At 33.9% G+C, this 26,496-nt stretch overlaps 1 protein-coding gene across 15 annotated transcripts in view; it reads right to left on the bottom strand.

The window, feature by feature from the left end:
- The window catches only part of Lingo2 (leucine rich repeat and Ig domain containing 2), a 1,224,968-nt gene that overhangs the window by 1,144,571 nt on the left and 53,901 nt on the right, over positions 1-26,496 (bottom strand). For 8 of the 15 annotated variants that reach the window (XR_015440039.1, XM_087183798.1, XM_087183795.1 and 5 more), the window contains one exon: positions 24,125-24,333. The exons of the other annotated variants lie outside the window; for them this stretch is intronic. The gene's annotated coding sequence lies outside the window, so the exon portion shown is untranslated. The remainder of the gene's footprint in view (positions 1-24,124; positions 24,334-26,496) is intronic. 15 annotated transcript variants of the gene reach the window in all.

The following is a 26,496-nucleotide window of genomic DNA, read 5'->3' as shown; positions in this document are numbered from 1 at the left end:
TAGATTGAAGGATGGATGGGTTGATGGCAAGATCAACAGACAGATTTTTTTCACTTAATATTTTATCATGAAAATTTCAAGTATTACTGAACATATATAAATAAGGACCCGAGCTTGATCCCTGGTACCAAAAAAAAAAAAAAAAAAAAAAAAAGACCCTCTATTTTTATAAAATGGAATATTACTCACCCATAAAAAATGAGAAATTAGAGACATTTATAGCTAAATGGATGCACATTAAGGCGATACTCTTAAGTGAAATAAATAGGACACACACGTATAAATACTGAATAGTTTCTCTGGTGTGAGAAACTGAAAGTGTATATAGTTTATTAGTACATGTATGAAGTACATAATATTTGCATTCCTTGTGGGAAGCTGGTACATGTACACATCTTAATTTCTTCTTCATCCCCTTTCTGTTCCCTCCCTCACCCTTCATGCATCCCTTGTGAAAAAAGGCCATGGGATGTGTCATGTATATGCACAAACTCCACACAAGGAATGTAAACATTATATACTGCACACATGTAAAAAAAAAAAAAAAGAGGATCATTAACATTTTTAGAAAGTTGAATTTGATGATTGTATAACAGTCCATCACTAGTTTATAATAAATTAACCATTTTCTTGTTGCATGTTTTATACAGTTCTTCAATTGATATAACATTGTTTATATAATACATGAATGAATACCTTTGTAAAGGTTTATTTTATCTATATCATTCTATCTATTCAGAGGTATAAATCTTGAAGATATTTAGATTCATAACTACTAAATCATTTTTCAAAAATGTTAAAGTACTTGCAGCCATTTACTTTTCCAATAACAATATATATTAAAATTTAACTGTACCCTCATCCATTGCTTTTTTTTCCCTGAATTTTCTCTCTGGAGTTGTAATGTTTCTTACTGTTTTAGTTTGAATTTTCTTTGAATATAGTTGGGAAAATCATTTATAAGCTCACCATTGAAACAAATCTTTTCCAATTACCATAGTTTAAGATTCCTTTCTTTTCCTATCCATTGCTTTCTCTATTCTCACTGACACTCTCTTCCAATACAAAGCATCCCTTACCCCATTCCAAGGGACAAACTTAAACCTATTATTAATCCACGGAGAGCATGGCTCAGATTTTGCCATCACATCAATGCTTAACTTCTCCAAAAGATTTTTTTTCCTTTAGCATACAAACTATTTAAAACTTCTCTGACAAACTGGGGAAAAAGTTTCTTTCCAGAAATCTGCCACTGTAGTTACTACTTTTTCCTCTTCTTCCCATAACAGTACAGCTTTCTAAAATTTCGCTCTGAAATACTGCCTCTACTTTTTAAAATGTTATGCATTTGTTCTGCATGTGCCTTGCCATGGAAATAATTTTCTCCTAAAAAAAACTAGTATTTTATTCTTTAAAATTAAACATAGTCCTTTATTATCTATCAGAAGCACCTGATATGTTTGCTCAATCCACTCATCCTAAAATATCTTGTCATCACTGATTCCTACAGCACTCTCTTTCCTCCCTTTTGGCAGTATTTTTCCTCCTCAATTCATTTCCATGAGTTTAGCTCATTTCCATGAGCACCTCATCCTCCTCTTCTTAAATGGTGCTCTTCCCCGAATGTAAGTCCACAGCACACTTGCCTTCTCCCTCAAACATTCTCACACACTTATAAAAGATATAATCTATAACAAGGACTTTAAATAGTGCAGTTTCAAATAAACATTTCCACTTTATAATCAGATTCACAAAATACCTGCTTCACTGATACCTGTATCATCTTGACTCTCTAAAAAATTTTCAGTATATTATACTGCATAATTACTGAACAAACTCAAATTTCCCTCTGTGAAAAATTAATAAATTAATGATATATTTATATTTAGAAAGATGTATCTGTCCTGATAATTTCACTTATTTCATTTCTTAAAATCATCTATCTCATTTTGTTGTCGGTTATTGACCTGTCCAAAAAAACCACATAAGGTCCCAGTGATTCAGTGCAATGGAAAAGTTTTCTTCTGTCTAAATCCTATTTAGGATACAATTTTACAACTTTACCCTTTCTTTGATATTTTTAAAAAGGTACTGATGAAACTGGAGTTTCAGATATCTCCATAGTCTTCCACCACTTCACCTTGACTTCACTGACTTTCTTCCCATTTGAAATTTTGGTTTTATCATCAGTAATTTGCAGAGGCTAAATGAACCCCAATAATTCTTCCAGTCCATACACTTTATGAATCTAGGTTGAATATTTTAATTCACAAGGTGTTTTCACACATACCTCCTTAAAAACAGCGATAATTAAGTAGATCTATGGTTACAAATTAGCTGAATATATGAAAGAGGAAGATTCATAAGTAAAATTACATTGATATTACTCTAGATAATTTCAATTTGAGGGTCTAGAGGGACAAGGTCTTAGAGTAACTTCCTGAGTAGCCCACGTATTCTTTAGCTTTCACAACATGTGGCCACAACTAATTCTGGCTCTTTTCATTTAACCTACCACATAATAAAATAGTTGAGGGCATGATCCCACCCCAAATGAAGCCTGAAAGTTTGCATTTTCACAAATCTTTCACAGGACACTGGGATGAGATGATAATAACATTTTTATTAGCAATATTCTAGAGCTACATTATCAGGTTTGTCTTTGTTACTTTTCTCATGGCTGGGACAAAATATTCAACACTCGGAGTTTAAGGAGGAAAGGTTTATTTCAGCTCACAGTTTGAAGAGGTTTCAGTCCATAGTCAGCTGGCTCCGAGGCATGGTGGCACAGCAGAGGGACATTGCAGCGGAGAAACAGTGCATGACATGGCAGGCAGAAGGCACCAAGTAGCAAGCAGTAACCAGCAGCAGCAGCAGCAGCAGCACCCAGGCTGCCTTTCCCTTTCATCTCATCCAGGCTACCAGCCTTCTGTGTAGTACAACCCAGAACCATGCAAATTCAATCAGTGGACCACACGTCTTTAATACTAGTATCATATACCCTAGATCCAGCCAGCTCCATAAAGCCCCATCTATGAGGACATGAGGCTTTGGGGGTATATCTAGATACAAAGGTTCTTAACAAGGTTCTGTTCCTGACTTCTGAGCTTATTAGTTATAGGACATGAGGTGAGGTACTGCATTTCTAACCTGTAAAATCATCAGAAAATAATAATAATATAGATCTTAGAGAAGTGTGATAAAGATAAACTGATATCATAACATAAAGTTTTCAAAGAAAGACTGGGAAATAATAGATGCTTGGTAAGTGTAATATTATTTAGCATAAGGTGAAGTTTTTTTAAATGTAATTCAAAAATCTATTTTTGATCATAGATCATAGTTCAAAATCTATTTTAATCACAGTTTGCTAGTTTTGAATATATGATACTACTTCACAGTCTTAATCTGCTGCAGTCTCAACCAGAGAACACTATATGAAAAAACTCTTCTGAAATTGGAAGCTACAGACAATACAATTAAAATATGAGACAACAGTTTTAATTCATGATTAACACAGCAGGTACAATAAACCTGTCTAAATTATACATATGTTCCTTTGGTTAGAAATCTTTAAACGTTCCTTCCCTCACTCTTAACAAAATTCCAGCATACTGAGTCCATTCCTGCCCTTTACTCACCATGTAATCAAGTTAGAGTCATTGGCATGTTGTTTATGTTGCCAAATACAACTATTGACTGAGTGCTATATATTTTCTCATTAAAATAAAGTTCTAGTTACTTTTATTTCACTTTTCTACATTTGACACATCTCTATATTTTAAGTACTGTGTGAGAGACTGTCACTCGATTAGCCATGAACCCTAAGTGAATACAAAGCACATTTGTAATACCCATCAGTCTTTTTGAGTGATTTACAATTAAAATGCTTTTCTCAGGTTTGCTACATTCCCCTATGAAGTAGGCATAATTACTTTCATTTTGAAAACAGTCAACTTAACCTGTTATTTAAGACTCAGCATAGATTAGTAATTAATCCAAGATCATACAAATTTTGCAACAGCAGTTAATGTGTAATGCATAATTCACTTTTATATTATTATATAACCCAAAATAAATGCATAAGTTTTACAGAGTCAGCTTCCGAAATGATTGTCACAATCCCAACCACCTTTTAATTCAAACTTTGAATGATCCCCTCAAAGTATCAGTAGGATATAGTTAGTAACTTGCTTCTGAAAAAATAATGGGTGATACTTCTGAGAGGAGGTTGCTAAATACTGTGACTTCCATCTTATTTCCTCAGTTGTTCATTCTAATGAAGCCAGCCAATAGTTACTATGCATGGTAGTTTATAAGACAAAGACTGAGAGCATCCTCTAACCAACAGCCACAGAGAATGTTACAGCCTCAATTCAACAGCTTTCTTTATACAGTGGACCCTTAAATTACGACCAGCCTGACAAACAAATAACTTGTGTTATTTAGGTTAATGGAAGATTTATTTGCTTCTTGTTATCTATATAGTGTGTACTCAGATAAACATGTAGAACTCAGCTGTATTGATCTACAACCAACCTGAGTTACAACCAAGTAACCAATCAAGTTCGTAAGTCAAAGGTCCACTGTCATTTGTGATGGTGTAGCTTAATTGTGTCAACGTTATAGGCCTTGGCGCTGCCCAGGGGATTAATTAGTGGAGCACAGTCTGTGTGAGTCTAGATGAGTAACAGAGACATGACTGAGGACACTACGCCTGGTCCCTTATTCCTTTCTCTTTAACACTGTTCCCTTTTTCTGCTTCCTGGATGCCACGAATTAAGATTTGCTCCACCAATGCTTTCCACTATGAGGTTTCTGCCTTCAGTCCTTGGTCGGCTGGCTCCAAGGCAGAAACTACTCATATTTAAGTTGTAGGTGTTGGGTAATGTGTCCAGCAACAGAAAAGCTGACTAATACAGGAAATTAGGGCCACAGAAGTGGCATCATTATTGTGACTACATGATCATTAGGTTTGGAAACCTGTGGAACTACTTTGTGGGAGAAGTTTGGAATGCTTTGTACAAGGAGACTATAAAGGCCATAGAATGCTATAAAAAAAAAAAAGCTGTATAGGTGATTCTGGTTGGAGCTCAAAAGATTACAGAAATGCAAACAATAAAGACCAGGATCAAGAAATTTCAGTTGGAAACAAAGACTCCACTAGTGATTGTAGTAGAGGCTATATTGATTACACTCTGGCAGAAAATTTGTCTTCATTGTGCCCATGTCCTGAGACTTGGCAAGAGATTAAGATTAAGAGTGGTAGACTAATTAATCTGGCAGAGGCTATGTCCAGACAGCTCAATATTCAGACTGTAGTATGGGCATTGCTGACTGCTTTAGCAAAATTATGGTGAGAAATGGTGGGAAAAGAGTTGAGTAGAAAATTCTAAAAACAATAAATTTTGGCTCAGAAGGAACCATGTGCAAACTCATGGCTCAAAGGTGCAAAAGCACAAACATTTCATTTGCAGGAGTCCATGAAATCAGAGATGCCAGGGCCACAGAACATCTTCTAAGCATAGCTTCGAGTTTTATGTGATACAAGCTCAAGAAAGGCAATGTAAGCTACAACCGGCAAGGTCACAAAAGTAGAGCCACTCAAGCCCTCTGGAACTCACAACTCAGTCATGTGCCTCAGATATTGGACATGGAGCTACAGGATCTAATATTTGCCCTGTTGGGTCTTGGGCTGGCTTTGGTCTTATTTTTTTCTACTCTGTACCTCCCTTTTGGATACAGAATGTTTGCCATGTGTGTCACTGTACATTGGGGTTATATAATTTTTTAAAATTTTTACAAAGGTTCACATCTAAATGCTTGCTTGAGCCTCAGAAGAGACTCTGACTTAGACTTATGAAAAATGTTGGAACTGTTGAGACTTTGGGAAAGGAATTATTGCATTTTCAGTTGTATTTGAAACAGCTGTGTCATGTTAGGTGCAATTATTACTTTGTGTTTATTAGGGGATTAAGTATGGTTTAAGGAGATATGTTTGGGTGTCAAGTTGACAAGGGGATGGATGTGAAGATGAACTGATTGTGTCAACTTTATTCATTTGGGAGCCATTCAGAAGACTGGTGGAGAACACTGCTAGTCATGTCTGGGTAAGTCATAGAGGTATGACCTTGATAAAATTATCTGGTTTCTGTCCCTTCCTCTATGTGACTGTCCCCCTGCTCTGCTTCCCAACCACCAAGAACTAAGCAGCTTTACTCTCCCATTCCCTCTTCTCTGGGAGCTAGCGCACCACTGACTGAATCCCTTAAAACCAGAGCCAAAGTAAACCTCTCCTCCTTTATATTATCCATATCATGTATCATGTCCAGCAATGGAAAAGCTGACCGTTTTTACACAGTTGTTTCATTTATGACAAATATGATATTAAATTCTGCACAAGAATATCACAAAATAGCAAGCCTTACTTCCTCTGTCCATTATAGAAAACCCAATTCAACAACAATCTATGACCAATTCTCTTTGTTAGAAATCCTGAAACAAGTTATGAAACTCCTTAAACTCAGTTAAGCAGAAAGCCAAGCACTCCAAAGCCAGGAGGAAAATTTGTGGTACTCATTTGCCAGCCCCCTCACACTTCACAGTATGGTGCCACTGGGAAAAAAGTGCCAAGTTCCAGCTACTTCTTGAGAACAGAAAGAAATGGTGCATTTGTCCAACATTTTGGTTTCTGAGATGGGGTTGCTTATGGGACTAGTTTTTGTTTTGCCTGTATTGAAGTGCTGAGGGTACATGGCATAATGTAGATACCTAGGTACAACAGAAAGCATAAAAGAGTTGGGTGGCTTGCTACTTCTTTGGAGGATAGGCAGTGCTGCAGAGACAAGTACAGCATGGTAGCTTCTCCCCCGGAAAATGAGAAGAGCTGAACATGTTTACAGTGTTTCAGCTTTTCATGAGCCCACCTACGGGACTGGATTCTATGTCAGTTGTTTCAAAGTGCTGACAGAATGTAGAATATTCTAGATGTGTGGGAGCCCCTGAGAACAACAACAAAAAAAAGAGATGAACAATTTATAACAGCTATAAACAGAAAAAGAGAGTAAAAGATTATAAATTCCTGAAAAAGAAACTGGCAATATCTGACTCATTAATTTGAAATTTACATACCTAAATACAGAGAAGATCCTTTCACAGAAAAGATCTGTAAGGGCCTCAGAATCTCTAGGTCTACTGATTACGAAGTTAGCCTGTACAGGGAGAGTTGGCTGTATGTACTGACCCCAACACAAAGTAATAAAGGCACTGGAAGAAAACAGGAACATAACCTAACTAATGGAATAAAATAAACCTACAGAAATTGACCTTAAAAAACAAGTAGAGATGGTCCATGACGTAAGATGAAGTTACATCCCAATGCACCCAATGTAAGTTAGAAAGTTAAAATTTCATGTAACAGACTTTACCTACAGAACCTCATACCTTACCAAAACAGTACACTGTAGAGAGGAGGTATCAAAATTTTGGCTTGCCTGGGATGCACTGAGTAAAAAAGAAATTAATTGGGCCACATATAAAATATGTAACAATGTATATAAGTAACCAAACTTTCTGTATTTTTTATATTTTTACTACCTTTCTAGTATTAGCAAAATTACACATGTAATTAAAAAATATGAGAAAATTATCTGATACATTTTATATTCCCTATGCCACAGCAGCTAAACCAATATTTTACCTTATTAAATTTTTCTACAAAACAACACAAGCCCAACTTTAACAATTAAATTTTAAAAACTTATACGTTTCCTTCTATGTCTCCGGAATAACAGTAAAAGCTTCTCTTCACAGGCAGGCAATGGTACTGTATAGGTGGCTAAAGTACTATCACTAGTAATCACTGCATTTTACTCACCCAGTCTCACACATGTGCGTGTAACATCTGACACAGATTTTATCCCAACTGTGTGTTTAAGGAGGCAGGTCCCAGGAGGCAGAGAATACTGTACCGCAGCCTCCCCTACACAGTCATCCACTGTCATCTCTTCATCCTATGCTTAAGCACTACCCAATTGAGCCATGAAGAATAATGCTAAAAATCACATTAAGCTTATGATCCTAAGGGGCCACATTACTAACTGTCCAGGGCCACATGAGACCCATGGGCCGTTCCTCAGATATGTGTGCTGTAGAGTGTTGGTTGTTTATTCTCATCACATGGATAAACAGAAGCTGAACCTTGCTGCACTGCTCAGGATCACTAGAGAGTACTGTACAACAGACCACTAGTCTGACCTAAAAATCAAACTTCAGAATTTAAGATATACTTTCTACTACATGTTTATCACCTTTGCACTATGTAAAGTGGAAAACTCACACGTCAAACCAATATAAGTCAGGTAACATCTGTATAAGGATGACCTGGTAAGGACCTCAAACCAACTATCTATCATAAGGACTGAAGACACTTACTAAAATGGTACATGAACTAAATAAAAATATCAGGAGAAAGCTAGGAATAGAAGTGCACTCCTGTGATCCCAACACTTGGGAGGCTGAAGGCAGAAGAATCACTTCGAGTTTGAGCATGGACTATGTAGTAACTTCAAGGCCGGCCTGAACAACATAGAGACCCTGTCTCATTCATTCATTCATTCATTCATTCCTTTATTATATATCAAGAGAGTCAGAAATATTTAAAAGAACCAAACAAATTTTGAAGATGAAAAATAAAATAACTGAATTGAAAAATTCTTCAAAGGGGTTCAAGAGCAGACTTGATCAAGTAGATGAAATAAATGTAAACTCAAAGACGGAACCTTTTGAAATCACCCAAAAGACACTTGTCAGAGAAGCAGAAAGGAAAAAGAATGGAGATATGGAAATTTTGGGAAATTATCAAACAGATCAATACACATTATGGAAATGCCAAAAACAGAAAAAGAAGAAAAAGGTCCAGAAAGCAAATTTAAAGAAATAATGGCAGAAAATTCCCAAAATCTGAGGAAGGAAAATGGACACCAGATATAAGAAGCCAAACAACCAGAACTAGGGTGAACCAAAAGAAGATCACACCATGGCAAATTACAATCGAACTGTTTAAAATTAAAGACAATTTTTAAAGCAATTAGATAAGTGGCTCATTCCTTTGAAGCTCTATAGGACATAGCACAAATCATGCAGGCCAGAAGGAAGTGAGATGTTGTATTCAAAATGCTAAAATAGGGCTGGGGATTTAGCTCAGTGGTTACACCACCTGTCTTGAAAGCCTAAGGACACTAATTCAATCCCCAGTACCAAAAAAAAATTCTCAAAATGCTGAAATAAACAAAAAAATACCAACCAAATATACTATGTATCCAGAAAAATATTCTTCAAAAATGAAGGCGATATAAAGACTTCCCCAGATATATAAGAATTGAAGAAATTTGTCACACTAGATGTGTCTTATAAAAAATATTAAAAGTAATCACTCAAGATGAAATGAAAGGAAACCAAACAGCAATACAAAAGTATATGAACATACAAAGCTTCCGACCAATGGTAAATATTTAGACAAAAGCAAAACCCTATCATACTGTCATGGTGTTACATAAATAATTTTTAATATCAGTATTAAGTTTAAAAGACAAATGTATAAAAATAAATACAATTAAAATATCTTTTAAAGAAAAAAAAGGGGTGGGGTTTTAGCTCAGTGACACTGTACCTGCCTGGCAAGTGCAAGGTCCTGAGTTTGATTCCTAGTACCAAAAAAATAAAATAAAATAAGTTTAAGTTAAAACAACATAAAAGGATGTAATTTGTACTATCAATAACATTAAGTGTGGGGGAGGGGAAATAAGAGTAGAAGTGGTTGGTTGTGACTAAGTTAAAGATGATACTGCTTTAAAATAGATGATTATAACCATAAAAATTTCTGATGACCACAAGGAAACTACCATAGAAGATACATGAATGAAAAAGTGAGACAAATCAAAGCATATGACAACAACAAAAAAGTCAGGGAAACACAAGAGAAAAGAGGAAAAAAATGAGAGCAAGAGTGAAAGAGAGAACACACAGAAAATAATCAAATGGCAAGGGTATTTCCATTTCAGGAGTCATTTTAAAGTTTTTATTACAAATTTTTATTAAATGTCAGTATTTTCATTTTGAAATTTAATATAGCATGAAAAATACTAATTGCAAGATTATTTATTTGAATTTTTAAATTTTTATTAGTACATGTTCATGAAGATTCTTCAAAAAACTAAAACTAGAAATTTCATTCAGCCCAGCCATTCCCCTTCTAGATTATCTTCCCCCCAAAAATGAAAGACATCGTATTACAGTGATACATGCACACGCATGTTTATAGCAGCACAATTCACAATAGCTAAATCTTGGCACCAGACTATATGTCCATTAACAGATGAGTAATGAAACTGTGATATTTATATACAATGGAGTATTGATCTGCCATAAAGAATGATAAATTTGAGTCATTTGCAGGAAAATGGATGCATCTTGAAACCGTAATGTTAAATAAAATAAATCAGACATACAAGCTTAAATATCACATGGGTTCTCTTATATAACTAACCAAAATTATAAATAAAGCCTTTTTAGGTTTAAATTATTAAACAATGCAATCAAAAAGACATACAGTAGTTGAACAAACAAAAAATATAGACCCAACAATGTCCTTTCTACAAAAGAATCTCTTTAGATTTAAGGACATGGAAAAAGCCTAAAAATAAAAGGAAAATAATAAGTAAAGGGTAACTAAAAGGAGCATGGGTGGCTGTACTTACGTGAGACAAAACAGACTTAATAAAAAAAAAACACAAGAGACAAAGAAAGACATCATATAATGACAAAATGGTCAATTCACCCAGAGAGAAAGCAGTAATAATTGTAAGTACACAATTGTAACAATTAAGCTGGATTGTGAACTTAACTGGCTTTACTCATCCCAGGGAATTAGTAAAGTTTCTTTCTGGGTGTATCTGGGTGGATTAGGGAGGCATGGCCTCATGGTCTGTATCTCCTTCACCCCTTCCTCTCTGGTGCAGTAATACAACTCTGCTTTCCAGCTACCATGCACTGAACAGCTTTGCTCCAACATACCCTCCTGTCATGTTGCTTCTGCCTTGGAGACAGCCATTCATGGACAGAAATTGTAAACCATGAGGTCAAAAAATATATATATTTTCTCTAAATTGCACATGTCAGGTGTTTTGTCTGGCAACAGAAAGGCTGACCACAGTCATCAAAGCACCTAATTATAATTATTGACAAAACTAAGAGAGAAAAAATATCAAATAAAGATAATAGGACATTTCAGTCCCTATGTACAATGAAGCAGAAGACCAATAAGTAAAGGGAAAATTTGAAAAATGGTACTGTATAATTAATCTAATAGACATAAATAGACTATCCCATAAACAGTAGCATATTACAATCCTTCTCAAGTATATTTCGACTGTTCTTCAGGGTCAATAACAAAAAGGCCACAAAACAGTCTTTTAAAAATATAAAAAGACTAAAATCACACCAAATCTCTTTTTTTAACTACAGTGGGGAGGGAAACTAGAATTAATACCAGGAGAACATAAAAATTTAAAAATATGTATAAATTAACAACATATTCCTAGGCAACCAACAGAGCCAAGAAAAAATCAAATTGTAATTTAGAAAATATCATCAGAAAAATGAAAACAAAAGTACAAAATACCACAATCTATGGGAGAAAGGAAAACCAGAATTAAGATCATAGTGACAAATCCTTGTATTAAAAAATATTTCAAATAAACTATAATTGCAAAAGCTCTAGAGATCTGTTCTGTAATGGTGAGTACAGTTAATATTCCTGTATTTCACACTTAAGTTTCTTAGTAGGGAAGATTTTTATATTGTATCCTTTTTACTACAAAGAAACTGAAGTCAAAAGACAATCTATATGCATATTAAAATGTGAGCTGTTGAAAGGATAATTTATCGATTATTTTAAAGAGGTTTTTGGAAAGATCATTTGTTTACACATATCCTATGGAGTAACAATAGGAAGTTCAACTTAATGTTAAGTAATAAGTTTAAAACATCATCAGTTAAGGTAATTGCTTACAAATATCATTGCCAATATGGAATCTTGGTAATTTTGAAAGAGAAATTTATTGCAAGTGCACTAGAGATGTTATCTCAGCTTGTGGAATTGGCTGGAGGCTTGAGAACCAGCTGAATAACAGGCAGGTGCCAAAGTAGCTCTGAAAGAAGAGAAGGAAAATCACAGCAGTACTCTCAGGACAGGTGTAATCCATTCACACCTCATACTCTCCTCTCTCTCCATCACTGTCACTGTCTCTCTCACTCTCTCTCTTTCTCTCCCTCCCTCTAGTTGAAGCCTCAAAGCCTTGTGACAGGAAAGACTAGCTCCTCCATGTAGTATGGCTGATTGCCATGCAGTAAGTAAACAGTCAACAGAAATTACCCTTATACCAGCATACTAAGGGAAGGAGAAATTTTAAAATTGGGCAAGAAAAAGGTCTGTAAAAAAACCACATTGAAGTTTTTTTTTTACTTAATACAAGTTACTGTTTTTCTTTTAAAGAAAAGTTGACATATGTTTGATATTGATATTTCACTATCTGCATTGTGTCTGGTGTGTTTAGGAAAAAAAAAGAGTAATAGATATATATTTGAAATTTGCTTTGAGGGTTTTTGCTCCTATGTCAGAATGGTTCATTTATTTTTATTTAATTTAAAAGGTATTTCTAGATAACTTAAAAGAAGTAGAGCTGAAGTTCTGGCAGTTGCTCAGAGTAATAAACCATCCTAAGAAACCCCTACACATAAGTGTGACTTCACATTATGCAAATGTCATCTGTCACAGGTTGTGGTGATGCAGGTGTGCAGATGGAAATCTATCTGGCCAATTATCTTTCCTCTTACCAGAGATGGTTTTCTTCTTGTATCTATATTTAAACAGAAAATATCTTGAGCCAGATCTCAAAGGTTATGATCGTTTTATAATTCTTCCAATGTAAGGAGGAAGAAAATACAGTGTTGTCTTCAATAGTCATTTTCTAACATGCTATTTTTATCACTAACATAATTATATAAGACCAAAGGAAAAAAGTTCAAACCACTCTTATTTGTGGTCTTCTAATTTATATATTCTTGATAGCCACCTATTTTTACACCCTAGAAATATTACATTTTAACTTCAACCAATCAAATCAATAAAAATATATTTCTATATTTTTGGAACTTACAGCAACAAATTTTCCAACTAAATTTATATAATTTGAATATTTCAAACCTGTTTATATTATGAGTTGAATTACTATTGAGACTATTTTGATAACAAGTCCCATGAATGTGGAGTTTTTCTTTGATTTTATTTTCCATTCACATAGAACAGTTTTCTTTTTGGCAGTAAAATATAAAGACAATAATATAAATAATTGTGTATTGTACAGAAAATATCTCCATACAAACAAAACAAGACACATACAGATAAGGATACATGCATGTGCATACACTTACACCCATATAACTGAACAAATATACTACTGCTGCTTCTAAATGTCTGCCACTAATTTTTTTTTTTTGGTACCGGGAGTCAAACTCAGGATCTTGCACTTGCAAGGCAGGCACGGTGCCACTGAGCTAAATTCCTGGTCCTGCCACTAAGTTTTATACTTCCAGTTGGTAGAGTAAAAAAGAACAAAAGGTTACCCCTAGAGTACTAATAAGAGCCAAACAATACCTAAGACTTTTAATAGCTTTAATAATTGCTGTCAAAATAAATATTATAAATTAGTATTCTTGCAAAATCATATCAAAGTCATTCAATCATTCTTACAACAAATAGTGTTTTAAAACGCTGTACAAGAGCTTTGAAGCACCTACAAATTTAAAAGAAAGATACTATCAGAAGTGTGGTTAAAGAAAATATTGTAAATTTTAACTAAGAAAAAAACATTTTTTTATCTCATAGAGTTGTACTTCAGTTATTTTGGTAAGCTACCAGGTCCTTACACTAGAAAATCAAAGTGGGGTAATTTTGAACCAAGACGCAAGGTTGCATTAAACTTAAGACTCTCCAAAAATAAGATAACTGCAAATACAGTGTTGGTAACTTTAAATGGATAATTTCACATAAAACTAATTATTAAAAGTATGTCACTGTCATAAGATTGCAAAAGGAAGCCCAATGAAAGGGAATCAAGTATTTCAAACTTTCATCTACATGAAGAAAATAATTAGTTTTTTGAAGGACCAAAATAATTTTCAGGTTCTCCAATTCTTATATACACACTTGCTCTTGTTGGGACCTCAATGAAAACTATGTAGCAATAAATCGAAAAGGGGAATTATGAAGCATGTACACGTATTTTTAAATGCCTAAGGGTGAATTTTTCACTCCATAGAGTTTTCTTCAAATTGTTATAAAGTGATTGAAAGTCAGAAAATGAAAAACAAAATGTAAACAATATATTCATTAGTCTCCAAGGTCAATTAGTACAGATATTTATGTGTTAAAAAAATCTCAATCTGATAAAAGCCAACTATGACAAACCAACTGCCAACATCTTATTAAATGGACAAAAACTGAAAGCTTTCACTGTAAAATCAGGAACAAGACAAAGATATCCACTGTCACCACTCTTACTCAATATAGTTCTGGAAACATTAGCCAGAGCAATCAGACAAGAGAAAGAAAAGGAATAAGGATAGGAAAGATACAGATTAAATTATCATTATTCACAGATAACATGATACTCTACATAGAAGACCCCAAGAGCTCCACCAAAAAGACTTCTAGATTTAATAAACAAATTTAGTAGTATAGCTGGATACAAAGTCAATACTCAAAATTCAATAGCCTTCCTGCACACAAATAACTAACTCACTTAGAGAGAAATTAGGGAAACAACACCTTTCACAATAGCATCCAAAATAAAGAGAAATACCTAGGAATCAATCTACTGAAAGAAGTAAAAGACCTCTACTATGAAAACTACATGACTCTGAAAAAGAGATCAAAGAGGATATCCGTTGTTCTTGGGTAGGAAGAACTAATATAGTGAAAATGGCCACACTTCCAAAATTGTTATACAGATTTAATGCAATCCCAATCAAAATTCCAATAGCATATCTCACAGAATTAGAAAAAACAATCCTAAAATTCATTTGGAACCAGAAGAGATCTAGAATAGCAAAGGCAATTCTGGGAAACAAAGGTAAGGAAGGGGGAGCAACACAATTCCTGATGTGAAATTATACTACAAAGCTACTGTGAAAAGAAGAACACAATACTGGCAAACAAACAACAACAACAAAAAAACAGACCTGAGGATCAATGGAACAGACTGGAAGATGCAGAAACAACTCCAGACATACTCAGCCACCTTATCTTTGACAAAGTAGCCAAACATCTTCACTGGAAGAAAGATGGCCTCTTTAATAAATGGTGCTAGAAAAACTGGCTTTTCAATTGCCTAAGAGTAAAACTAGACCCATATCTTTCACCATGCACTAAACTAAAATTGAAATGGATCAAAGATCTAAACATTAAAACAGAAACACTAAGTCTGCTGGAAGGTAGAATAAGTAGAACTCTCCAAGACACTGGTGTAGGCCAAGACTTTATGAACAAAACCTCAGTTTCACAGGAAATATAACAAAGAACCAACAACTGGGATCTTACTAAAAAGCTTTTGCACAGCAAGAGAAACCACCAACATAGTGAAGACACAAGCCACAGTGTGGGAAAAAATTTTACCAGCTGTTCCTCAAAGGACTAATATCTAGAATACATAAAGAACTCAAAAAAATCAGACCCCTCAAATTTAAAGAGCCAATCCAAAAATGGGCATCTGAAATGAATAGACACTTCTCAGATGAAGAAGTAGAAACAGCAAATAGATATATGAAAAAATGTTCAACATCACTGGTCATTCCAGAGACACAAATTAAAACAACTCTGAGATTCCATCTCACTGGGGAAAGAATGACTGCTACCAAGAAATCAACCAATAACAAATGCTGGTGGGGCTGTGGGGAATAAGGAATGCTTGTCCACTGTTGGTGGGAGTATAGACTGGTGCAAACATGGGGAAATCAGTGTAAAGATTGCTCAAAGAACTAAAACTGGAGGTTCCATTTTACCTAGTTATTTCCCTTCTTGGTGTCTTCTTCCCAAAAGAATTAAAAGCATCATACCAAGGCGATATGTGCATACCTGTGTTTACAGTAGCACAGTTTGTAATAGCTAAATCTTGGAAACAGCCCAAATGCCCATCAACCGACGAACGGATAAAGAAGATGTAGTTTTTTGGTACAATAGAGTACTACTCTGCCATAAAGAAGGATGAGTTTCAGACATTTATAGCTCAATGCTAGCACCTTGAGACCATACTCTTAAGTGAAATAAACTGAACACACATGTTTAAACAGCACATTGTTTCTCTGGTGTGAGAAACTGAAAGTGGAAATAAGAACTAAAATGTGTAGCACATATGGGGAAATGGGAAGAGAATGTTCAAATGGGAAGGGGAACAAGCCAGGGCATGGGGGAAAGGAAGAAAGGGACACACAAAAAAGAGAAAATCGAAGGAAAAAATGGAAACAGGTTTTGCACCTAAGGGCGGGAGAGAGAATGGGGGAAAAAAGAAGCAAGATATATCATGTACTGGTACAAATTCCCCATGATAAATGTTATCATCATGCATATCTAAAATGTATCAATAAACGTTTTGCAAAAAAAATCCAACCTTTAAATAGTCAAAGTATAGTCTGATAAGAATCAGTAATTATTTTCCAAATATATTCAAAGTGCCATAAGCATATTCAATATATCAGGTTTATCGTTTTAATTTTTACAATATTAAAATTTTCATATCACATCATTTATACAGCAATCTATAAATTTTTACATATATTGCTGCTTACTTTCTTATATATTAACAATTTATTTTAAATGACCAAAAAAATAAAACATTTGCAAACTAAACCAATGTAGAGCATATTCCAGAGAACAAAATAAGATATTTAATAAAGCAGATTATAATTTTTAATGCTTTACAACAAACATTTCCGAATACTCCATGTAGAGAAAATAAAATCATGCTTTAAAAGTTCTTCAGCCTGATTTTATTCCCGAAGAATAGCCAATTTTATAAATGATTTTCGGTCATACTTATTTTATATATTAATAGAAACAGCATCATGGCGATCAAAAATAGTGCCTAATAGTGACAATGCAGTTACTGCTGCTGTTGGTGATGCTGGAGAAAATCTTTGTATACTCCAGTGTATGACCTCTTTTAAATTATGTATTACTTGTATCTTAAATTTGTCTTGGTGTCATTTTAATTACTAATAACACATCTCTCTATACTTTTACACAGTCTGCAAACCCTTCCTTGCTGGACATGAGCCATTTCACTAAGAGAAAGCAGCCAACACATTTAGCTTACTGCTTGTCAAATAATTTCTTACATGTGGCCTTATCCAATCTCACCTTTCCATGCAGGTGGAAGAGGAAAGTGACTGAGAGGCTAAGTAACTTTTCTAGTTGGACACAGTGAAAAATGACAGAGTTGGGATTAAACTTGTAGTCCATGAAATTATAATTATTCCACTGTAATCATTTTATGATGCCAATCTCCTAAAATTACAAACATTTTACTTCTGCCATATTCTCTGCTTTATAGCAACATTTTACACAAGACATTTTCATTCTTTTTCAATTTGGACTGAGCCCTACATTTCAATTCTTAAAATGAAAATAATAAAAGAGATACAAAAACAGTTAACCACAGAAACCATAAGGGCATGGATACTCTAATGGTTCATTTCTCTGGTTAGAACCTATTGTTTTGGGGGGGTTTTTAGAGCAAATTGTCATGTTGAGGGAGAGTGAGACAATTTGCTATATAAATGTGGGTGATCGTATGGGATTTTGCTCTGCCAGAATTGAAAAATAAACTATCCATGTGCCAATATAACAATAAATAAAGCTACATAGCTAGTTGTTTTTCAAACATTTAAAGCTACATCATACTGTATCTGAATAGGAAAAACTGTTTTGGCATAAAATTATTCATACTTCTACCTCACCTACTAAAATAAGAAATTCTGCTTTGTATTCTTATGCATTGTCATAGAAGAGAGTCCTTGAGTTTATTCATGTTCATTCCTAAATATCTTTAGATGAAAACCCTCAGAGAATTAATGGACTTACTTTAAAGCCTCCCAATTCATTATCAAATGAAGCTTCAGTAATTCAAACACTCTAGAAATAGTAATAACATAGTGACAGTTTTGACTCCTAAGAAAAAGTTAGTCCATTTTATTTTTAACCTTTTCTAACAATGTATTGGTTCAATAATATGTTTAATTACATGCCAAAAGTCTTTAAAAAGGGCAGGACAGAAAGAATAATTTTGGTTCATGCAACCATATTTTGGTAAAACAAATTATAAACAGTGTCTTCTGTCAGAAATTCCCTTCCAACACTGTTTTACAGGGGGTTCTCTTTAGTAATATTTTTCAATATTAACCTCCAGTACAGATGAGAATATCTGAAACAGAAATAAGTAATTTTACTAAAAGTGATGTTAGACAGTAAAATTGAAAAATATACTATACAACTGTCCCTTCAGTATCTGTGGGAGGAATGGTTTGAGCCACCCACACCCAAGATAGAAAAATTTCTCAAGTCTTTCAAGTCTTGTATAAAAAGGCATAGTATTTCCCACATGGTCCCAAAGACTTTAAATCATCTCTAGATCACTTATAATGTAAACTACAATGTGTTATGAAAATAGTTCTTATACTATATTACTTGGAAAATAATGACAAGAAAGTATCTGTATGTTTTCACTACAGATATAATTTTGTTTTTCAAATATTTTTGATCCATGATGGTGGGTTGAATATATAGATGCAGAACTCAAGGTCACAGAGAAATAACTATAATTTACATTAAACATTTCATAAGCACCTTCTACCTGCACAGTTTCAAGAAGAAATGTCCAACTGCCTTTTCAGCAAATGTTACCATTCTATTTCTTCTCCTAAATAACAATGAGAAATTTGGGGGTGATATGCTACTCAAAACTCCAAGTATGGTTGAATCTCAGATGTACGGATATTGTAATTCTCTTTAAGCCTTGCCCTAGTCAGATCTTTACCTGTTTTTACAGTTCTAGTCTTGGCTGTGTTACTTCTGAAAAAGGCTGTTACCCTTCCACAGATCACCTACCAAGAGGTCTCTCATGACCCAGTAGTCGGGTCCCCCTTCTAACCAACTCCATTGGAGACCCTATAGCAACAGATTTGCAGAAGTCTTTGCCACTGGGGATAATACCTAATTTGATCACTATCACTGTTAATTTTCCCTTTGTGTCTCTTAATTTTTTTCTTTCAGCAGAGTTACTTTCTCTTTGCTGTTTTTTAGCAGTCTTACTGCTCATTTAGTCTTCCTTATAGTACATCCTTGTATTAATAGGTTGCTCACCCAGATAAAATTATTATAATTTAAAATATACATTTTTGCATATAAATGCATTTTATGAAATATTTGGAAAAATATTCATTTTTCTGTAAATTAAAGATCACACTGCATTTTTTTATTCATTAAGTCTATTGGTACATTTTAGGTATACAATACGATGACATTCACAGGAATTTGTACTTTACATGATATATCTTGGTTCTTATTTTTTCTCCATTCCTCTGCCCTCCCTCCACCCGTCCCTATTTACAAAGACTTTGTTTCCATTTTTTCCTTTTCTCATATTTTTCCTTTCCCTCTTCCCTATTCCCTACCCCTCCTATTTCCCCTTCCCCTTTCTCTTTGGACCTTTTCTTCCTATTTCACATCATCTATTATACATTTTGATCCTCATTTACACGTTCAGTTTCTCACACTAGAGAAACTATTCAGTATTTACACATGTGGGTCCACACTATATATCTTCAATGCTATTTTCTAATCATAGATAAGTTAATATCTTACAAATATTTTAGTATATGTGCTGTGGAAGCAAACACCCTCACAAATATTTTAAAACTTTCATTTTAAGTAGGTTGAATACAAGTTGCAAATGCCTGTAATTCATACTATTAATTAATCATAATGTGTTATTAGTTAGTTAGAACTAAATGGACAGAACTAGTATTCGATCCCCATGTGTATTCTTTAGAGTAGCACATTTTACTCAACTCAGGTTGTATGCTAGCTCAGAGAAATGTACAAAGGTCAGGGAAAAACTGGAGCAAAGTTGTCATCAATTACCATCTTGCAAATTCAAGCTTAAATTCCTATGACGTGGAAGCTGTATTTTCTTATGTGTATAGACAGCCAAATAAAAAAATCCTACCTCAAAATATGATCACTGAGAATTTTAAATCCAAAAAAAATCAATTCATTTTTCTCACACTTCAAGGTTTTATTTTAGAGTTAATAACTAGACATAAAAAGTACAATGTCTAACCCACAGCTCTATGTTGATCCCAGAAAATGTACAATGTAGTATCATATACTGGCTTATAACAGTGCAAGAAAATGTCAAAGAACTTTACACTCTAGAACTTCTGAGGTTAGAACTTATCATTTTGTTATATTATTATCAAATTGTTATCATATCATTTCAAATATATTCTGCCAACATAATCTGAAAAAATTACAAATTATTTTTTAAATGCACCACACAAATACAAGGAAAAAACATTTTCTTAAAAGCCAAATATTCTTGTTTAGTCTTGAAAATGGGGAAATGCAAACTCTCATTCAAATGGTTTATACTGAAATCAGCCTTTTATCCACATATTCAAGTTATTACATATATGTAGAAGATCATAAAATAATTGAAGTACATCAAAAGAAAATAATATAGATCAATACCCATGTACTTCCTAGGTCTTTAGAAAACTGAATAAATGTCCAAGAGATAAAGGCACAGAACATCCACCTCATCCTTGACTTTTTCCACATGGGAGCCAGATAGCAATTTCCTTCTACTAAAATGGACATAAATACATTTTCACACAACTGATGCTGATTGAGTCAGCAGAGCCTATGAAAAGCAAGTAACTGTGACTTGACGGCCTAAGAATTTTATAAAGCACTTCAATGAAAATTGTTTTGGTAAATCTTTTAGTGACCATTTATAAATCACCTTTAGGAGTATCCTCTTATACTTTCACACTGGTTGCAAGTGTACTGAATACAATTTCTAAGAATGACACTATGTTTCTAATAAAAGGAGATGCTATCAAATGCCATGAAATAATTTTGACTAGTGTAGTTCAATGAAGAACTTCTTTAAAACTTTGTTCAATATCCTAACTCATTAGACAATATAATCAAATCTATTACAAAATATTTTATAAGGAAAACAAATGTATATGTATTTTGTGCTTTGGAATCCATATAATCCATGTATATTAATTGTAGCTTTATCTGCTCCTGACTTTTACATTAGAGGAGAAAGCTGCCAATATAGTATCACTAACAGAAAAGGTATTTAAATGAAAGGCGTAATATCTTAAATGCTGAAAAAGGAAACAAGAAAGAATTGTCAATGTTATTGTCTCCTCTAATATAAAAATCTGTATCTTCAGAATTAACACCTCAGACTCCAGAGTCCCAATGACTGCAGCATGTACTCTATTTGATCTCTGATTACTCAATGACATCAATTCCTTCAAACCTAATTCCTAAAGTCCCAATAGAACAACAGTAATAATGTCAGCTGTTTGAAAAAGATGAGATGAGAAAGCATTTATCAGAGCAACTTACATGAAGTGTTTTCCTCATTCTTATTATTACTTTATGAGAAAAAATAGTGAATAGTTTCTCAATTTTCTATTCCCTCAAAAGGAAAAATTAATATCCATAAGTCTTTCACATTACTATCTTGACATTATTCTTTCACTTGCACAAATTATTGTGTCCTTACTCTCTGTTACTAAGTATATGAAGATATTTTCCTTGTATAAGTTTTAAATCCCCAAAACATTTAACAGAGGAAAATAATTTTTTAAAGTTTATAGATTCATCACTTGAGATGAAGGATCATTCTCTACTTTTCTACCCATTTTCTATTTTACTGTCTTTTGCCTGCATGATATTGATGTTAATATTCATGAGTATTACAATGAGCTGATTACAATTCTTTTCTCTCATGAATCTCAGGAATTAGTTTAGCAGAAAGAAATATGTGACCTAGATATTTTTCACTATCATCTTTTAGAAGATTATGAAGATTTTTCTTTACAGCAACCTAAAAATGAATGAAAAAAAATCAAGAAAATTAAAATGAATCCTCTCTAAATGATACACAAATAATTACTATTTTATTGCAATAACATGCAGAGTATCCAGCACATCTGAGTATCTAGTCTAGCCAGTACTCGGAGTATCCAGTCTTGCTTTTATGCAAGTATGAACTTTTAAAACTCCGAGAAAATGCAATGTGTAAGTTAGTGTCCAATAAAACTGTAGCTGTGTTTCATTTCTTGAGAAGAAATAAAAGCAATTTATTCCAGAGAAAACAGCTTACACTGCCATCTCAAGGAAGCTAAGAGCATAGAAAAATCATATCTGTAAGGTTAAAAACAAACAAAAACAAATCTGGCCTTCATTGAGGAGCCATGACAGGATGAAAGAAACACACAAAAAAACACTGTGATTATAACGTTAGAAAGAATGTGGAAGCTTCCCTCCCAGAGCAGTCCAGAAGTGGGAGCAATGAAAATCAAACAAAGGATTCTAAAATGACCCTCAAAAGTAAAATTTTGCCTTCTCATCTAATGCTAATATAGGTTGTTTTGTTAAATATACACTGAAGGAAATGTATAGTATAAGAGGAAGTAACTACCACAAACATCAGTGTATATTCATTCCTTATTACAGGTATAGCTAAGTTGTTAATAATAAAACTGTAACACAGCCCAGAAGATGTAACTCAAAGCCCAGAGAAAAATCTGCAACAACAACAAAAAAAAGCCCCATTAGATTTCTCACAGTACACTGAACTGCAAAAATGTTATCTGGCTTTTATGTGCATCACTGAGAACTGACAGTGGTGTAGTTTCAGCAATATTGAGATTTTAGTTACCTCTAAATTCATATTACATCAGTCAATCAACTGTTGGCTTTAGGCAAGAAAAGAAGATAAAACTAATGGCTTTCGTTTACAGCTGTGTTTCTTACCTATTCCTAGATATAAAACAGTAGATAAATGTACTTTGGTACATGATTACATCTCATTTAAGCATACAGATGGAGTATTAATAAATAAAGCTAAAATTCTATAGTTTGCATGCCATTAAATTTCTTCTGATAACTTCCAGACTCAAGTACATGAAACAGTTATTCGTGTCTTTAGAAAGCAACATTTCATTACTAATGGAACATGCCATAAAATGCTGGCCTTCTTACATAGGTCTTTGAATATCAATTTCACGTGATTCTTCCACTAAAATGTAATAGGAAATTCACTTGGCCATGTTTTTCTTGCTCCTCCTAAATCACTACCAGAGAAAAAACTAAGTATGTTCACTCTTTCAGGAGGCTAAGGCATCACCTTAGACCTAAATATTAAAGTCAATATCCAAATCATTTTTGCCTCCTAGAATGTGATTTATTCTGGAAAAAAACAAAGACAAATAAAAATAAAAACAAGTTATACTTGCAAATCAATACATTTAGGCACATTTCCCCAAACTTAAGACCTCATAAGATTATAAAAAATTAGGAATTAATTTAGAATGTATCTTCATCACTCCAACTTGCATATTTTAAAATAAAATACCCTCAAGAAATATTCAGTTTAAAACTCCACAAAATATCATTCAGTATATGAGGTTTACTATTATATTGAGCTAAATAAGAATAACTTCGCAAAAAATGCTCACACTTTGAGGATGGCAATGGAAACAAGACTTATAAATATAAGTAAAATGTGAAATACTCAATTATAGAAGTACTATGTTCTATTATTTTCAAATATGTATATCTGAAAACTATATATATTTACAAACACATACATACATACACAGTGTCTGCCCAAAAAATGTATACACCCTTCCAGCAAGAGAAACTTGTATAAATATTTTGATACTAAATTTATTGAGACATCACGAGATTAAAACAAGTTACCTTTGTCCTCTACAATTACAAGAGGTGCTCCAAGTGGTGGCCATTAGCTTCCAGACATTTATTAGTACGGCAAACTGCTGTTTGTGTAACCTTGGTCATTGAGATTGCTGCTCATGCATTTTCAATTTCTTCTCTAAGGGCCGGCAGCATAGTGGGTTTTCTGTGATATACGACATCCCCTAGGGTCCCCCATTTGAGGGTAACACCATCTGTTGAAAAAAATCATACTACTTTTCCTTCCTGAAGTGTATGCTTTTTTTTGACATACAGATAGATAATTTATACATAAAAATATATATTTATGTTTATATTTATATATTCTGTAATTCTGCCCTGGTTTTTCACTTTTCAACCTCTATTAATACACTGAAGTTTAACAAAGAATATCTCTAATGGTGAGCAGTGCCATTCAGAAATCACGTTAATACAGATCCAATTATAGAGTTGTTTTACTGCAAAAATATTTGGGAAGTAAAGGAGTAAACTGAAAATTCATTATGGTATATGAAACTCACTGCAATTCCCATTATGCAGTGAAGTAGAAAGATACTGTGTGAGGGAAATGATAATAAATGATGTAAAACAAAAGAAAATATTATATTCAAAGATCTATGTAGAAAATTAATTATACATTAAAACCTAACAGTAATTTGAAACTCTACCATTTTTCACTCTTTTGAAATCAGGGATAGTAGAATTTCTTCATCCTATGGAAGCTTGAGATTGTAAAACAATAATTTCTTTCATTTTTCAAATTTAACTACATCTGTAAGCTCAACTTTTAGGTGTGGGGTGAATACTTGAATTTATTTTGTTTTGTTTTCATGTTATAAAAATGAAAGATTTTTAAAAGGGAATTTTGTACTCCCTCATGCAATATTATTACGTATTTGCTGCCCATAACAGTACTTTTTTTTCTAAGCTAACAAAAATATAGAATGTATGGAGAAAAATGGACTAGGCTATATCTATATATTTTGTTCTTTATATTATTCAGATGTGATTTTCTGCATTCACTTGGAAAGAAAATTTCTTCTGACAAAATATGCTTGTAGGATGAGGAGATCCTTTAAATTGATTCTATAACATTAGTGACATTCATTGCATTAATAACTAAACAAGAAGAGAATTTAGAAGACAGTGTGTTTAGCAGGATGGAGGAGAATCTAAATGATGTATAAAATGACCTGTCTATTTTATCCAAAGCATCCAATAATCATCCCATTGAGACTCAACTCCATTGTGATGGAGAAAAGAAGAACTTGCCAGTGGGTTACAACTTCATAAGGTTTCACTCAGCCATCACCTCATCTGCTCCCACTTAGGCCTTATTTTGGTTATACACACACGCATGTGCGTGTTACAGAGCAAGAGCAAGAGAGACAGGCAGAAAGAGACAAAGAATAGTCTAGATCAGACAGAGCAAACCTTTTAGAGCTTTCAATGACACAAACAGCCTGTTGCAGCACACATGAAATAGGCTCACCACCAGTAGTCTAGATCCTCACCATTCGAATTCTAAGAGTTTCCATTTTATTATCTGTTCCTTTTCAACCCTCTAGTTAGACCTAAACCTCGGTAAGGATTATGAATGAGAAGTCTTCACAGGCTCAGTGTCTAGTCCTTGATTTTCTAGTTATTAGATTTGTCTCACAGCTCAAATTACATTGGCTTGTACAATTGTGCATTAAAGTCCTCTCCACACCTATTTTTTTCCAATATTGATGATTAAACCCAGGGCTTACACTGAGCTCTATCCCCAGCCCTCTTTATTTTTTTTATTTTGAGACAGAGCCTTAGTAAGTCACTAAATTGCCCAGGGTGGGCTTAAAAATGTAATCATCATGCTTCAGCCTCCCAGAGCACTAGAATTACAGGCCTGTAGGACCAAGCTCAGATATGAAACGAACCGTAAGTGACTCAAAGCTTGAGTGCAATCTGCCCCAAATCTCAAGACTCCTGATTCACATGAAGGATGCAGTTATTTGAGCCACAAACAAGATGGAATGAGATCCTACACACCAGGAATAAAAATTACAATAAAGAGGGCTGGGGATTTAGCTCAGTGGTTCCAGCGCCTGCCTCGAAAGCACAAGGTCCGGAGTTCGATCCCCAGTATCAAAAAAAAAAAAAAAAAAATTACAATGAAGGGCTTGGCATTAGTATTGTTCAGCAAATTCTTTTTCTACTCTCCTCCTCCAAGCACCTTTTGAAGTTCTGCCATGGTTACACACTTACTGAGATCCCCTTCCAAAGCAAGTACTCTTGAAGATATTTTTAACTCATCCTCATCTTGACTCTTCCCAAAATTCATGCTTGGCATGTTGGACAGCAAGCTACAATGACATGCTAATTAATACTGATCAAGATAA

Source organism: Heterocephalus glaber, unplaced genomic scaffold (genome assembly GCF_053883595.1).
Source record: "Heterocephalus glaber isolate CG9 unplaced genomic scaffold, H.glaber_assembly_v1.0 deba00001481, whole genome shotgun sequence".
In the NCBI taxonomy this organism is placed as follows: Eukaryota; Metazoa; Chordata; class Mammalia; order Rodentia; family Bathyergidae; genus Heterocephalus; species Heterocephalus glaber.
The sequence above is the reverse complement of the archived record's forward strand: the minus strand, read 5'-3'. Positions and strand labels throughout refer to the sequence as shown.